This window comes from Falco peregrinus, chromosome 17 (genome assembly GCF_023634155.1).
Source record: "Falco peregrinus isolate bFalPer1 chromosome 17, bFalPer1.pri, whole genome shotgun sequence".
NCBI lineage: Eukaryota > Metazoa > Chordata > Aves > Falconiformes > Falconidae > Falco > Falco peregrinus.
The window spans coordinates 3629197-3644410 of NC_073737.1; the positions used below are offsets into that span (position 1 = coordinate 3629197).

The following is a 15214-nucleotide window of genomic DNA, read 5'->3' on the forward strand; positions in this document are numbered from 1 at the left end:
GAAAAGACAAACTGCTTCCTTCAGCATTACCGCTCACGGAAAAATGGGACCTGAAGCGTACGTGGGAAGATTAGGCTGACTAAACCATCTTTCCTCATACCCCGGTTCTTGGGGATGCTACAGCAGGATGGAAAAACAGTTCAAAAAAGCCCTGGGGACCACCAAGACGTTATTTCCACAGGGAATGTCATCTTCTCCGAGCTGTAGCAGAGGTGAGGAGGAGTCTGGGGGTGGAGGAGGAATTGCTGCCAGTTTATCAAGGGAGGAGGAACGAGGACTGTGCCCAAACCAACACAAAGAGCTGTGCCGAAGCTGTGGCTTCAGCCAGGTTCTCCTGTGAGCCCAGCTGGCCTCCCTCTGCCTGGTCCCGCTGGCCAACCTACATGTGGTGGCCACCAAAGCGGAAGGGCTGGCAACACGCTGGTTACCCTGGCCGTCCTCTCTTTTGTTTTGAGATTATTTCAGGGCCACCAAAACTTAGGCTAGCGCTGAACCCACTTCACGTGAGCACCAAAACAGCTTAGGAGCAAGCTCAGGAAGAGCTGAGAAGGTAATATTAGCCCGCCTCCCGGTTTGGAAGTGCAGTTTGCTACCCAATATCAGGGGAGAGTGGAAACTTCTGTTTTGAGAAAAAGCTCCCTGAGCTGGGAGTTTGATTTAGAAATAAAGCAAACTGCGGCTGCCATGGTCACTGATCTGTGTTTGCTCTGGGCCAGGCGTTGGTCACCCACTGGCTTTGTGTTGCCCGAAAGTATTCCCAGTGACAAACACCCCGATGAAGGTGACTTCAGCCTGACGTCCAAAGGGAAGAGAAAATAATCCCAAGCCCTAAGAGAGGAAGGCAAGTGCTTCCTCTCTGGCTTGAACATGCGAGTTAATGAGCTAACGTGGTACGGACTAGGACGTTTCGCTGGGGAACATCCAACGGAGGCAGAGAGGAGAGAGGTGTCAGTTCTGAAAGCAAGAGGAGATCCCACCAGCAAAGTGCCCTTCTTGTGCTGCCTTCCTTCTCCAAAGGGATTTAATTCATTAGGTACAAGTAATGAGTTGTCAGGCTACATCCAGACCTATTTCTGGTTGCTGCAGTTCTCTCTGTAACAGTCTGCGGTTTCAGAATAAAGAGAAAAATAAAATGCTGCTTCTCATTAGAGGAGAAAGTCTGAAATAATGAACTATCTGCCAGAAAAAAAGGATCTGTGCCTTTGTGCACTTAGAAAGAAGACAAGCAGTTGCAGTTTTGTAGCTGTCAAAGACGCTTAGATTCCTAAATCTTAAGTCTTTTTTAAAACTGGGATTCTTTGGTTATTTCCCTGATTTGTTCCAAGATCAGGCCCAAGAGCCTGAGGCTGAACCATCACTTTCTTTAGACACTCATTTGGTTTTGAAAAGTCTTTAGTCTAAAGACTTTTAAAAGTCTTTCAGAGATGGAGAATTTGTCATGTTGCTTGGTAATCTGTCTCGATGGTGTTTTGCTCACACCAATCAAAAAAAAAAAAAAAAGCATCGAATTTCTAATTTTTCTTCCAGACACTGACTTGTTTTAAATGAAGCAAAAAGATAGAACTTGCCTCAGTTGCCTCAGGTTGGTCTTGGTGGTCCCAAAGAGAATGGAAATCCCATTGCTGTATCATGCTGCTTACACCAAGCTGTTCTTGAGCTGCAGGATAACGTGACCGATACAAATCTGAAAGAGGCAGATTCCTTTTTCTTTGGTTGTCTTAAAAAAATGACTTTGGATTTTTTCTAAATGTTAATTTATTTTTTTTTTAACTGTGGCTTGATTCTTTTGTCTTTGAATAATTCCAGCCTTGCCATTTACCGAGTTCTCTTCTAAATTTAGATTAGAGTGTTACTCGCTTTCACAAGAAGTGCTAATATCCCTTAGGTTAAGGATAATTAGATGTTAATTTTCAAAACCTGAAAGGAAATTATACCTCTAATTCATCATTTAGAATAAAATAGCTGGTTTAAAAGGCATACATAGCTACATTAAACAAAGGTCTAGCCATTTTTTTTTCCTAAACAAAAATTAACCTCAATACAAATTAAGATGATATGATTCTAGTTAGATTAATGACACCAATTAGGCTAACAGGTTTCTAAAGCTCCCTGAGATCATGGGAGAAGAAGGCAGAAGATCATCAAATGCAAAGCAGCGAATGTCTCCAGCGTTAACCCCTTCACGGCAGCCGAACTTGCTCCCCACTGATGAGCTGCTGACAACTTGCTCTTCCCCCCAAAAAACTCAGGAGCTGGGTTGGCTCCATTGGCATGAGAAAAAATTATCCGAAAGGAACTGGGGAGCCTTGGCTGTATGAAACAAGGGCAAGAAGACTACGCAGTTGGCCGACTACGGTGACCAACACGTTTCACGTGAAAGGATAATTTTGCTGGGTTGGACTTAGATGTTTCCTTGGTCTTCTCAGGTATTTGCAAACATTTTCTGCTGATGTTTCTCAGGCTGAAGTTCTCCAGACCTCCCTACTGATGTCTGCTTAGCCTGCTGCGGCATCTCCAGCCTGCTGCGACACCTTTGCAGAGCCTCCCGTTGCATGTAGCTATTCAGGGTGAGCCTATAGCTGCCTACAGGAGCCTATACATGCCTCAAGCAAGAGGAAGGGAGATCTTCCTCCCCATATGTTGCCGTTACTGCCTGTGGGATCAGAAAACCTGGCAGCAAAGCTCATGGCTCTGAACTGCCGGCGTAAATTGGTGGTCCCAGTGCTGACAGTGGAGCAATAAACTGGTGTAAAATGGGAGGGCAAAGAGATGGGGGGGGCAGTTCCCTGCCTCCCCTGACTTTTTCAGGAGTTGGAGTGGCATTGCTTTCTCTTCCCAGCTGTGCTGTCAGACCTTCAGACCCCAACTTTGCTTTCCGACTTGCAGACTCGAGAAGACCACAAGATGGCAAGGCTGCACCGAACGTGCCCGCGACAGCTACTGCGGGTGCAACAGGTGTTTATTGGCCAATTCGCTGTTTGCCACCTGCTTCGACAGAGCCTGAATTGTATTTTTATACATAGCTTCCAGCAAAAAAAATGTCCCCAGTGATGTGAACACTGGCTTCTGGAGTGTTTAGGCACGATCCCTTTGCAGCACCGGGAAGGGGCATATGATTCTTATGAGTTCTCTGGAGCCTTTCAATATACCCAGATCCATATGTAAATATAGCTTGAGATGAGATTTATATTCAGCTATTTCCCGGTGAAGCCAACAGACACTCGCAGGCATGTTACAAATGAAACAACAACCCAACCAAGCCTTGTAATTTAATTTAACTGCCTCTTTTTGGGTATGTGTCATGCATTCAGAATTAGACAACTGAATTCCCAATCAAGTGTTCTTTGGATATAACAACATAGTGAAAGGCATAAAAGTGCCTTAAAATAGCTTGCTAACGACCACGTGGAACCTATTCTTTTGGCAAAAGGAGGACGCAATTTATGGGTCTGGACTCAGTACTCATAAATAAGTACATGTTCCTTTTTCTTTGCATTGGCACGTTTTTGGCTTTTCAGATTCACCGTGCACTTTATAAATTCTCATATAACTATGCAGGCAGTCGATGGGAATGCACAGGCTTGTTCTGGGGACTTGAATTTATCCCCTTTGAACCGTCTGACACAAGTTCTCTGTTAGCCTTGCAAGGAAATTCCTCTTGGGCTGGGTTTGCAAAGTTTTCCTGCAAATCCTGTTCTGCTTTAGCATCCTGAGACCAGACAAGCTGCTTGTTTTACTGAACCTGTTCTGAATATTGTTTTCCTTAACGGCAGCAGTTAAAGGGAACAGTAATTTTAGTTTCTTGCCTCCACATCTTGTGATATTTGGTAGCAGCAAAATGCCTTTCTTGGAGTAGGTAAGTAGTAGTGTTGAGTCTGGAGTGGAGGAAGGACAGGCAGAACAGAAGAAACACAGTCTGGTGATTAAATGCAGCTGCCTCGGTGGTGCCTGAACTGAGCACTGAAAAAAACAGGCTGAAGAGATCTTGTATTCCGTGATTATGCTCCGGTGGGATTCTGCAGGATTAATACTGAAAGTGAACAAGGGTCAATTTTCTGAAAGTGTAGAGAAATGTAAGACCGACGGAATAGGAATAGGAATAGAAGTAGGAATGGGAGTAAGAGTAAGAGCAGGAATAGGAATAATAATAACAGTAGATGATAATAATGATAACAAGGGTCAGTTTTCTGAAAGTGTAGAGATATGTAAGGTCAATGGAATAGGAATAGGAGTAGGAATGGGAGTAAGAGTAGGAGTAGGAATAGGAATATTAATAACAATGATGATAATAATGATAATAATAATGATAACAACAACAACAACAATACTAATAATATTATTAATAATAAATCATCATCATCATCCCCAAACCAAATAAACCCATCCCTCTCTGAGATGGATCTCTCTCTGGGTTTTTGACAATTTTAATTTGAGGTCGGTTGACGCGCTGGATAGTGTAATATGTAATGAAAAGGCTGGTTTCTGTAAAAAAATCCACCATATGTTAAAACCTCTGCAGTGGGTGTGAGGACTTAAAAGCTTGAATACAAACAAAAAGCTGCAGGGTTTGGGTGTGTTTTAGGAAAAGGTGGCTTTTTATAGCGTTGTCTGTCTTCTCCCTGCGCGCCAGAACATCTCTTTCAGAAACAGCTTTCAGAAGGGGAAGCAGCTCCCCATGAGATCACCTGTCCGTTATTCCTTTGGAGTGCAGGTACGGGATACAGTTGGACTGGGCATCCTCAGACTATGAAAACCACTGAAAGAATTCCACCCTTTTCCAAAATAGCTGATTTTCTCTAATTTTTAGGATTAAAACTAAATTTAAAAAAAAATGTTCGAAGGGGTTTGTTGTCTTTTGCCTAGGGTGGGGGTGGAATTAGTGACCCCTGGGTTTGATAATACTGCCTGTAACCAACAGATTGGTTTTCTCCTCCCTTTTCCAAGTGCTCAAGGAAAGAAATGCTTTTAAAACCAAAGACTCCCTGGTAATACTCTTCCTGCATGCCCCCTCCTCCACTACATCTCCGGATATAGCACCATTAGTTTGAGATTTTTATGACTCTCAGGGGAAACGCAGAACATTCCTGAAACTGAAGTAGCATTTTGGAGTCCCTGAGCCGGAGTTCAGACAGCGCGGTCTCTCTCAAGGATAAATCATGGAAGCTGCCAACACAGGGGAGATGTGGTTTAAGAGGCATGGGGACAATAAACATCAATACTATTACTAGATTCACTAATAAATAGTAAATGTTTCACCTCAAAGTAGCGGAGTGTGATTTCCAGCAGCAACTTGATGATAAAGAAGCGTCACGACTGAAGGTAAAGAGTGTTAACAAAAAACTGACTTGTCACGAAGGCTTCATTTGCTGCCAGCTGCCTCCATCCCAGCAGCTATAATGAGAAAAAAAACGACCAGTAAACGAACAGGCAGCAGCTCTTCAGCCTTATGTCAACACCAACCAACACAATGCGATGGCGGATGTTAATAAAAAAAGACTATTGAGTAGTAAAAAAAAGTCAACCAATGAAACAAAACAAGCTCTGGTACCACAGAGCCTTAGCTGGGCTGAAAAGCTGCCGTGGATTTCATGGAGTAGGAGAGGAATTTCTGCAGTTTTCATCCCTGAAGAGCTGTTATGGTTAAAAAGTCAGGGGTGTTTGAGAGGTATTTGAGGGGAGGGAAATACTGTGCTAGGCAGAGAATGCGTTGCTGTGTCCGTAAACACTTCACTCCTCTAAATTATTGCTGCTGGGTAGGTTAACACGAACACTGGGCAGAAGGTGGGTTTAGCGTTCAGCATCATGGGTTGTTACCTCCTAGCTGTCACCTCCCCTTTCCACCATATAGGCTGGCACTAATACTATATATGTTATATGTACCTAAGCCTGCCCAGCCCTAGGTGCTCTCCTGGCAAACCCGTTTTCTGTGAGCTGAAGCGTGTGCAGCTGATGAAGGAAAATGAAATGTGAAAACACCGTCTCCTCAGCATCGCTCAGCAGGGGACTTGTCACTGGTGAAGAAGCAGGATGCAGCTGCAAAATCCCCAGTTTTCCACAGCCTTGGCCAGCTCCATCAGTGGCGATCTGCTGCTGAAAGGAAAATCAGGTGTGTGCTGGGGGGAGGGAGGGAAACATGCAAAACAAACCAGCTTTTTATTGAAGCCCTCTAACACTTTCTTCCCTTTGCTTTGAAGGAGTGAAGAAAAAAAAGTCTGGAATCTGCAAAATCAGGTACGTGCTCTTACTCTTGGTCAACAAGTTCAGGGCGGGTTTTTCTATTTGAAAATAAATCTCCTCCAGAGCTCAAGTTTCTAAAATAAATCTTGAGATCAGCTGACAGATTTCTACTCCTTGCAGACTATATTTTTTTTCAGTTTTTTTCAGTCAGTCTCAACTGTGAAAATGCCTTCAGACATTGAAAGGGTGCTCTGGGCAGGGGCTGGGCAGGATCTGCAGGTGTACACATACGTGCCTATGCATACAAATACATATATGCACACATAGGGTAATGTGACACTGAGTTGGTTACAGTCCGTCCACTGCACCGGCGAAATGGTGTGGTTTGCTTCTCCCTGGAGGTGCAAAGCAAGTGCTGTCGATTGGAGATCAGGCTGGGAAGGAGCTGTGCTCCCTTTGCTCAGCAGATCAGTGAATGGGAACTTCACTGCTACCCCAACGCATTACTGTGCAAAGGGAACGTAAACGCTGTCTTGCTGCTACCGGTAGCATCACAGGCTTTTCTTGCTGTGTTGCACACAAGCCAAGCGGGGAATAAAAGATGAAGGTTTGGAGAATCATTTGCCTGTGCTAAATTCTTTACTTGTTAGATCAAATTGGGCTCAGTAGAGACCCAGGGAAGTTAATTGTTGCCGAGGTCTCAGAGCTTTGTCTAGAAGGTGCCGTTACACCCCGTATGAAGAAAGGGATGAATTTATACTGATAATTAACAGGAGGTCCTCAACTCAGTATCATATAAATAAGCTTTTTCCCTCATGTTGTTGGGGGACAGCAGTATGAGATGTGACGACCATCGATTCGACTCGGCACTCTTGGATCTGCAGCACATCTTGCTCATCCTTCCTAAACCTGGTTCTGCTACTCCTTTACCTCCAGGGACTGCATAGAGAGCGGATGAACAACTTTCAGCCTGTGATACTAACGTGCTGGTAACCACTTTTGTAAGACTCAGTTTGCATTAACCAGGTCTGCTTCTGCTGTAGGTTAAGGAGCCAAAGGCCTCCTGCTGGTGAGCTGTGCTGGAGCTGCCGGGGTTCCTTGGTGACTGGCTGCTCAGTATGGGTAAGGAATGCTGGATCTGTTTCAACATAGATTTTTAATTGGATTGAGAGGAAACGGGACCGGCCCTTCATTTTTTTGGATATGGAAGGCATTCATTTTTTTCATGTTTGGTTTTTTTTTTTTTTTCATTTATTTTTTCTTCTTTTCTGCCAAACTATGTCAGGAAGAAAATGCAAAAGAAAAAAGAAAACTCACCCTGAAAGCTTCTATCATCATGCACTGTGTTTTCTCGAAAACAAAACAGAGCACTGCAATTATAACAAACTGTAGGAGCTGGAAGATGTGCTCTGGTGTGGAAGTGCGTTTGGGTGCAATCCTCAGCGGCAATTCAATCCCACTCCATATTTGTTATGTTTCTTCTGGTGTGTGCAAGCCCAAGCCCTGATTTCAGCTAAACTCTTTGAAACTATTAGGCAGAATTTCTTACCCATCTCTCTGATGCCTTTTGTGCAGGTTCTCCTTGCTTTGGGAGATAGACTGTTACATTAACCGGGCCACTTCTAATTATATCTGGGCATCTGTCCCTTATGGACTAATCATTACAGTGATAGACTAAGCCAGCGTTGACAGGTCACTGGTAACCTGTCCATAGAGCTGCTCCAGATCGATTTGCTTCATACACGAGGTAACGTCAACTGCATGCCCAAGCGGGCAAACCTGTGCAAAACTCTCCAGATCTGGAGAAGGGTGTTAGGTTTGATACTGGGGAGAAAAAAGCCATTTCTCTAAAGTCATTCCATTAATTCTCCAGCTTTCGGATACAGGGCAGTGGCTGGTAATTGCATGACGGGAACTAGTTGATTTCAACAAATACCTGCATAGCTCATTTACCTCTTTAAGGAAAAGAAGTTTACTGTAAGAGCTACGATAGCATGAGGCCAATAACAAGCTGAAAGAGAAACTGGATGTTTTCCGGCTCTTGCTTCTCCTGTAATTGCCAGCACAGTGTCACTTGTCGTTGTAAAAGCGTTTGAACCTCAGTAAAGCTCCTGACTGCTTTGACCTTTGCCTGCAGCTAGATTAACAAAACAAAAGCTGCAGTGCTAAGATTGTTATCCTGCAGGGGACCGTGATTAAAATTGTCATAAAATTTCCCGCGGGGCCTGAATCTTTATGAAGAAAACCTCAACAGTTCTTGAGAGCATTAGCAGGATTTCTCTGGGAGATGAAGTGGTACCATTAGCATCACCCATCCATGGCTTATGAAGAACTGCATTCAGATGGAAAAATGGGGTTGTGTTGACCGTGTTGCCTCAGTCAAAGTTATATTTGGGCACTAACGCTCTGCCACTTGCATTTCCCTTGGAATCTTCCTCTGGAGAAGGAAGTAGCTTTTTCCGTATCAAAGCTGTAGTATGACATTAATGCAGATACTAAACCAGATGCTTCCTTGCACACCAGCGTGGAAGGTGACTTTACCTTTCATACAGTTAAAGTTTCATGAAGTTAAAGTTTATGAAACAGCTTGGGAACCTTTAAGGGGGTATGGATAATGCTGTTTCTGTAGTGGAAAGGCTTAATAAAGAAATGTTTCTAAAAGCACTTGGAGATACTTGACTGAAGTGTACTGCGTTAGTAGTGTTTAGGGTATTTGAACTATGGTAGTATACCTAACGTTGTATCTTGTAATGGTAAGAAAATCCAGGGCAAGCGTGGGATTTGCTAGTGGATCACAGACAAAACCGAGAACTGTTTTACATTATTTGTTTAAACCTTATTTGTAATGCAGAGCACAGACACTATTGTTGAAATTAGTATGTGGAACAGAACTGGGGGAAGTGGGAATGTTGCCTTGTCTCTTGATTATGTAACTTTGGAGGAAATCAAGGACCCTCCGAAGCCTCGTGCATGTGTTATTTCACCCTGATGGCTCAAGACAGAGAAATAATCTACAGCAGCCTTGGAGGTGGCCCTGAGCAGAACTTGGCACTGAAGCATTTAGCTACGCTGGCCCATGGTCAGGGCACGAGGGAGAGCTGCACCTTTCACCTTCACGCTTCAGAGAGGCAGAAGCAGCAGCCTGGTGGCCCTTCTCCACTGTGCCGTTAGCAGAGCAGCGAGAACTCTGTCCTACCTTGGCCATCATGGGGTGTGACAGGAACGGTGCATTGATGAGACCGCGTGGACAGAAGCTGCTGAGAAACTAGCAAAGACATCTGAGGAACCGGAAAGGGGTAGTAACTTTATCCCCCCAAAAAGCACAAGTGGAATTTGCTGAATTCATGTGCTTGTAATGAAATGAAACAAATGCACCCAAAGGTTTTATTTTTTTCCTGTCATATGTCAGCTTTTCAACATCAGCAATGGTATTTTATGAGGCTCAGCGTTCCTGGGACAGTTGGGATATATCACATCCATTGCGCAGAGGGGAACTTAGACATATTGTAAATGCGTTGACTTGCCTAAGGTCAGAAAATCATGACCCTGTTAGGAAAATAAAATCCTTATCCAGTACATCAGAAAAAGTAACTCCTTCCTTCCCTCACCTGGCAGGTTCACAGCAAGGGAGCATGTCCTGTAAGAGGGGAAGGACCTATAGCCGCGTTATTAAGGCAGACTGACACAGCCCTATGTAATCTAAACTGGATTTATATTATAAAGCCAAGCAAAAATGCACATTTCCTACCATTGATTAAAAATAACTCTGCTTCTTTTATCTGACAGCCAATCTAGCGATCACAAAGCCATTCTGACACTCCGAGTTACTACTTGGAGTTGCAATATCTTTCACGTCCAGCTGTAGCTTTAGAAGGGTATTCTTTGGAGCATGGTCTGTATCAGTTAAGGACCAAATCTCAGCCCCTTGCTGAAGCTCCCGACTCTACTGCAATACCAAAGTAATACAGGGTAAATCCACCCTGTGAGTCAAAGAACAGACCTGTAAAAGGAGCAGAAGGGCAACTTTTTTTTTCTTTTTTTCAGTTACAGTTTTTCTCCAGAGTTTGCCTGAGCCCTAGGATGAGATTGTCAAGGGTTTCACAAGTGACGGCTACAGCCAGGGCTTTCCAGGTTCCCAGTGTATCAGCCGGTGTGGAAATCTGTCTTTCCTTCTGTGTGTCTCTTTTTTTCCCATTATAAATTGCGGAAAATAATAATTCAGCACTGTCTTTCCCAAAGAGGATTTACATTCTTGGGTTGACAGGGATTGTTCTCTTAAAGTTGTTTATAAGGAATACAGCAAAATGGGCTGCATTTCATCTGGGATGTGATGTTTTACTGTAAGCAAAGTGAAAAAACAGGGTAAGGATCTGGGGCCCAAATGAACTTTGCAATCTCCTTTCAGAATCGTTTAAGTTCTTCAGCTTTTTACAGTAGAAATACAAGGTTGATTCCTTTATTCTTGTTCCTTACTCCCGCTAAACCCCCCTGAGATCAGCAGCATTGGTAGGAATCTCTACCTGACCCTCTGCCTGAAATGTTTGTTGAAGGGAGAAGTCGCATTAGTATAAATACTTTTTTTTTGGGGGGGGGGGGGAGGTGGGGGGGGAAACACCCAAACAAGCAAACAGACTTGTAGTTCACATGTCACAAAGTGCACGTTTCCCCCAATAATTTATTTGTTCACCTAGCAATATTTCATATACATTCAGTTTTGTTCAAGAAAATGACCAGCATGACTGTTCAAACACGTCGCACGATAAACGACGGGCCTTTAAAAACAGCACGTAGAAAATTCAACGCCATCGGAATACTGATGTTCAGAAAATGCAGTGCCCATTTCAAGAAACATCTTTAAAAAACCACTGGCAGCCAAACTCGTACAACATGCAGGCGAAATGCTGCAGCAGACAGAAGAAAAATAAAGCACTTTTTGCAACAAAAGACTGGCAAAGCAAAAAAAAACCCAAAACCAACCAAAAAAAAAAACAAACCCCAAAGCAGCTTGCATACAATTCCCACAGCTGTAACATCAGTAAGTGGAACTGAGCATTCAGCGACATTCAGCCAGGGGGTTGTATCACAAAACAATGATGCTGTGATCATTAGCTGAGCAGAATTGCTTTTTAAGTGGAAAGCTGCTGAAATGCCGGTTGGATTTGTGTCTTCTCGCTTCAGCAAATGGTTCGCAAGGACCGAGTTTTTGCAGATCAGAGAAGACATTCAGCTCAGTGCAAGAATGTCTTGTCATTCAGTCCGAGACAATGAGTACTGGAAAATCATTTTTGCTTTTCAGTGTTAACTCTTGGACGTTTTCTACTGTGAAAAAGATCTAAATGTTATTGTGGTGATAAAGGAGAGAGAGCATTTCTCAGCCTGGGTTTGAGCTCAGTATAACAGACAGTAATCTGCATTAACTAGATCTTTGAGCATGTTGTGGAACTAAGAGGTGTGTTATTTCATATGTGATAGTTGCTTGCAATACATCGCTCTCCTCTTTAGCAATTCATTTCCCCTTAGCTCACGCTCATGATTTTTCTCCTTCTCTGTCAGTACGAGAAATATGCAGCATGCGCTGCATGGAAGGCATGACATTTTACTCGAATCCCTAATACAAATGCTTAATCTCCTCCTGGGAAATAAGTGATTCAATTACATTTATCAAGCTGGGTGGAAGATCTTTATTTTAATGCACCATGAGCTATCTCCATAGCGCCTTAGATTTTCATAATACTGTCATATATTAAACAATCTGCTTGGGAATACCTTCAAAAAGTAGTTGATTATGCTTATGGATTAGCTCCCTTTGACAGACAGAGAAGGTTTAGTTTACTTATGTGCACTGATAGGAAAATCAGGATTAGCCTGGCCAGACAGTCTAACCTTCTCCCTGTGAGTCTCATTATAGTCAGGCAAGAAACAGAATAAATATCGGGCGGGTTCATTCACAGAAAGTGCTGATTGACTCTGGAGCTTCTTGGGAGGCAACATATGGGCTGATGCACCAGTGGGACTTAAAGGCTCTGGGCAGGAGGGAGGCGGGAGGCAGGTGGGAGGAATGCAGCCAGCAGCTCGAGAGCAGCCACCCAAAGCTGCCCCATTGCTGCGGGTCTCTCGTGAGCCGTTGGAGACCTTTTTACTTCTGGCCAAGGATGACACTGCGTGGTGCAGGTCCCAAGTACGCCTGGGGCTTAGTGCAACACCTGGAAGACTGACTGGTGTTTCTCTTTGGCTCTGTGGGTGGAAGCAATCATCCAGAATAGCTGGTGTCAAGAGCCTGTCCTATTGAGCTGATTTTCAGCATTTTCTTGCTTATCCAAATGATATTAAGACAGGAAAGAGGGTAAAGGTATCTCTGAGTAGGCTACAGAGTTAATCACCAAGCCTGGATTCAACATGGGACAGCTGAAACCTTCCCTGAGCGAGTCAGAGTCACTCCGTGCCTCAGTAGCTTTATCTTCAAACCGAGTTCCTAATCACAACCCATCCAGCCGTGAGCATTTGTTAACACGAGGCCAACAGGCATGCCTAGGAGTAAGGAACTGCCACTTCAGTAAATCAATAAGATCTTTTTTTAACTGACTTAAATCAGTACACGCTGCTCCAGTCTGTCATTGTTACCTTTCAGAAAATTGAAAAAGTCAGGCTGGGAAACTCTGTAAGACTGAAGAGGCTTTGTGAAATCTACTTGCTTACTCTGATGAGTAGAAAAGCAAGAAGTATTCCTCGATTTGTCTTTCCTCTTTTCAATGCCATGGATTTTCAAGACATTGAAGCCTGGCAAAAGAAAATATTCTTTTACACAATACATAATTTACCCTTGGACTTGGCAGAGCAAAATTAAAGAAAATACATGAGAAGACATTTATTTGGATAGGGGGCAGATCGTAAAGTATTCGGAAAGTGAATAAAACAGGGTACGTGAAGCCTCAAAACCGTAAGACAGTAAATCTGAATGAACATTAACTGTGGCAACTGGAATACTGAACTTTCCCTGCACTGTGAGGAAGAGAGGTTGTTGATCTGCTTAGCCTCAGCTGTAATTTAAAAGTCATCTATATGATGTAGGAGTCATCTATATGATGCTCCGGCTCTCAACCCTTCGCAGCAGAGACTATCTGCTCCGCTCAAGATGGAAGTCTTGGCTGTCGCTCTCGAGAGGAAGTGCTGGCCGGAGAGGTCAGAGGGATGCCACGTGCATCCCTCCAAGGTTTCGCTCAGGACACGTCAACCGACAGGTCAGTGTGGTCCGCGGGATGTGGCTTTGAGGGGAAGGTCGTGGCACTCCGCTGAGTGCGCCCTTCCCACCTGACCACCTTCTGCGCTCTGTTCCGTGCTCCTACGGCGTTTCTCAGAACAGAGTCCTGACTGTAGAAAGATTTTACATGTGATGATAGATGGCAAGCCACTGGGAAATCTCTTGTACTGCTAGTGCCTTTTAGATAGACAGATACATTCAGCCTCTGTGACTGCAGCTCTTTTACTGGTGCCAAGTTCACTTTAAATAACAGAAAAATATGGGCTGCTTGAAAAAATATGGGCTGCTTCAATCTGCAATTTTTTATTTTATTTTTTTTTCTTCCTAGAGCTCCTTCTATGGTTTTTGAGACTTGCTGGGTCCAAATGTCCACCAAGATGACAAGTGCCTATGACCCTGCTTGCAACAAGGGAACAGGGCAGTTTTCATGCGGAAATTCTCTGGGTGAGCCAAACAAATTCTGTGTTTTTGCTGGCAAATGTGACCGCAGCAGAGGTGTGGCTGGGACCAGGCTTGCCTGATGCTGAGGTCTGGGTGCTTTGCAGAGTCACTGGACAGAGAGAGGTCCTTTAGCATCTGTTTCATGACATTAAAAAAGGATGAAGATGAGACTAAGACTTCATTATTCCTTATAACCTCTGTCTCTCACAGGCAGGAATACTGCGCTACAAAGGTGGCTACCCATCGCTATCAGGGGGTTGCCCCCAGCATGCTGGTTTGTTTATCTTAAATTTACAGATTGAGATTATACTGCTACTTTAGAATTGCTCTGGAATTAAATGACTAATGCGTTTCTGTTGGCCTCCACAACGACCCCTTGCCTGATGACATGAAACCTCAAAAAATCTAATATTGCTGGAGAGACCCTGTGTAAATCTCCCAGCTCCAAAGGAGAGGTGGCACAAATGACCTTATGGGTGCAAGTTATAAAACAAATATACAGATAGGGTTGGGCAGCAAGCGAGGATTTTAAATCTTGCTAGTCCTGCTCAGTTTAAGGGGTGTTTTTCAAAATATTTCAGAGTTCAGGTTTTCTTCAAATAAACGTCCCACGTATTTGAACCCCGTGAGACTGAAAACCTTGGCCACGAGTCTCACGTGACTTTCTTATGAGATTTCCAGCTTTTCTGCTTCTGGTCTTGGCTTGATGTACCATGAGAATATTTTTTTCATGGTATTTCAACACTTCTAGTTTCAAATTATAGACTTTATTGGAAAACCTTAAGAAAAGATTTAAGGGTGGGGTGGATTTCTTATTTAAACTAAAAATGGGATAATGCTACAGATTTGCTGTCTGCGATGCCTGCTTTTGGAAATAAATAAGGGTTTGGGTCCAGGGATTTGATTTGGACTCTTCTCTAATTTTAACCTGTTTGGGACATGCTGTATCTTTCTTATGCAGCATTTATGTGGGAGAACAAATAACTATTTGCTTCAGCTAATCAGCTAAGCTAGATATTTCATTTCCCAAGCATAAGAAGAGGCAGACCTTGCCATCCACTGACCCACCGAACACAACCAAGGCTTAATGGTCTGCAAAAATGCTGTGCTTCCAAATCCAGGTATCTTGCCAATGCCTTCAGGACTGCTGCAGGCTGAGTCGAGAACCGTTAGCTCCATTTTCCCCATCGCTGCGTACCCATTTGTTTGAAGGCGGGAGGAGCACGTCCTCTGCTTGACGTGATGTGTTAGCACCTGAAAACACCTATAAAACCTACATCTGAGGCAGCAAGTGCTGCAAGGAAAATCTACCAGCACATGTGGGACCATGTTCTTGGT

At 43.7% G+C, this 15214-nt stretch overlaps 1 long non-coding RNA gene across 1 annotated transcript; it reads left to right on the top strand.

The window, feature by feature from the left end:
- Positions 1 to 1677: 1677 nt before the first annotated feature.
- On the top strand, positions 1678 to 7300 carry LOC129785817 (uncharacterized). Its single transcript, XR_008750062.1, has 3 exons — positions 1678 to 6106; positions 6195 to 6231; positions 7221 to 7300. It is a non-coding gene; the product is annotated as an uncharacterized LOC129785817 (long non-coding RNA).
- Positions 7301 to 15214: the final 7914 nt, after the last annotated feature.